Genomic DNA, 2,208 nt, shown 5'->3' with positions numbered 1-2,208 from the left:
TGGAAATTCAATGGAGAAGGTACAGTTTTTTCAACAAATGCTGGAATACATAGATATCCATATGCAAAGAAATGAATCAGACCAAAAACTTATAACTTTCAGAAAATTAACTTAAAAGATATTATAAATATAAATGTAAAATGCAAAATTTAGAATTTTGAAAACATAGGAGAAACTTAAGATGACTTTGTGTTTGGCAATTAGGTTTCAGACATAAAATCAAAAGAAGGATCAGGGATGGCGCTGGCAGCACAGTACTTGTGAAACTGAACACAACAAAAGTATGGATATGGGAAACCAAGATCCTTCTATTAGTAGGCTTCAGGAAATCCAAAAGGAAGTAAAAAGTATAGAACAGCAAGTAATCAGCTTCAGTGGTCTCTCAGATGACAAGAATTATATGAAATTGGAGAGGATTCTAACAAAACAACTTTTTGAAATAGACTGTGGATACAGAAGGAAAAGGAGAGGTTCGGCAAGCTAGGAGGAGGGCAGTACAGGAGACAGAAAGCCTTCTCAAAGAGTTGGAGCAGAATGCAAACCACTCACACCAGATCAAAATACAGAACATCTCTAAGGAAGCCCAAGCCCTTGTGAAAGAGAAGGTCATTCCTTTTTACAGCGGAGGCAACTGCCTGACTGATACATTTGAGGAAGGCCTCCAGGATATCATTCTGAGGCTGACACATGTTAAAACTGGAAGGAAGATCTCCTTACGGAAAGCAAGGTATCACACTCTAACCAAAATCTGTGCTGTGCAAGAGATTATTGAAGACTGCATGGAAAAACAGCCTTCCCTGCCACTTTCTGAGGATGCACATCCTTCTGTCACCAAAATCAACTCTGTGATGTGCAAGGTGAACAAGGCCAGAAGCACTCTGATCGCTCTTCTGATGGGAGTGGTCAGTACTGAGACTTGCAGGCACTTATGTGTGCTCTCAGGCTTGCTTGCTGACCTGGATGCTTCAGATGTGTGTGGATGTACAGAAATCAGAAATTATTAGACAGAAGTAGTCGAAGATATCAACAAATAATTGAAGTATTTAGATTTAGAAGAGGAAGCTAATACTACTTGTGAATTTGACCTGGATCAGAACCATTCCATTTTGAAAATAGATAAGGTCCTCAAGAGGATGAGAGAAATAAAAAATGAACTTCTGCAAGCTCAGAGTCCTCCTGAATTGTACCTGAGCTCCAAGACAGAACTGCAGGGTTTGACAGGACAACTGGATGAAGTGAGTCTTGAAAAAAATCCCTGCCTCTGGGAAGCCAGGAGAAGAGCAGTGATTGAAGTGCAAACTCTGATTACGTATGTCGACCTGAAGGGAGCCCTTGAAAACAGGAAGCTGTTTGCTTGTGAGGAGCACCCGTCACAAAAGGCGGTCTGGAACGTTCTTGGAAACCTGTCGGAGATCCAGGGAGAAGACCTCTCCTTTGACAGAAATCCATCACTTTAGAACTACATTCGGCTGGAGGAGCTGCTGACCAAGCAGTTGCTGGCCCTGGATGCCTGGACCTGCAGGGAGAAGAGAAGTGTAAAGCTGCCAGGAAACAGGCCGTGAAGCGCGCTCAGAACATCCTGTTATCTCGACCTGAAATCTGATGAGTGGGAGTACTAAAATGCCCACCATCTCACATTGATCTTGATGGTTTTGCACTTTATATAGACTTCTACGTATTTATAGAGAGCTTTCAGTTCACGGAGCCTACGTGTAATTTATACACGTACATCTCAATCTCAGTATTATGATTTAATCAAATGATATTCAGTATGTCTGCTGCTCTTGATGTTGCAAAACAAATGTCATTACAACACATTAACTTTTCCATTTGGATCATTATCCAAACAATGTGGCATGGTTTGTTTCATTTGTGTTTCTTTTGTGTGCCTTTATTCAGAACATGAGATACAGGCAGCATTGGGTTGTACAAGCATAAGGTGCAGAAATTTCACAAGCTAGGAATAGATGGAACCTTATATAATATTAGGGAAATTATGAGAAGGGGGAATTTGTTAAGTGGTAGTGAAGTCCTAGCACAAAAGCAGTACAACAATAAATTTTATTATACTAAATGAACCAGAAATTTTTTAAAAAATATAAAGCAAGATTGGTCCCACACAGTTTAATGTGGTGGGGTTGTTTATTAAATTGTCCATTCACGAACATTTTTATTCAAAGAACAGTGTCTGCTTTCCCCCATACTCTA

At 40.1% G+C, this 2,208-nt stretch overlaps 1 pseudogene; it reads left to right on the top strand.

Moving 5' to 3' along the window:
* Nucleotides 1-251: 251 nt before the first annotated feature.
* On the top strand, nt 252-1,619 carry LOC124962455 (BAG family molecular chaperone regulator 5-like; annotated as a pseudogene).
* The last annotated feature ends 589 nt before the right edge of the window (nt 1,620-2,208 follow it).

This window comes from Sciurus carolinensis, chromosome 12, assembly GCF_902686445.1.
Source record: "Sciurus carolinensis chromosome 12, mSciCar1.2, whole genome shotgun sequence".
Lineage (NCBI taxonomy): Eukaryota > Metazoa > Chordata > Mammalia > Rodentia > Sciuridae > Sciurus > Sciurus carolinensis.
Note: the sequence above shows the minus strand (reverse complement) of the source record. Positions and strands in the feature narration are given on the sequence as shown.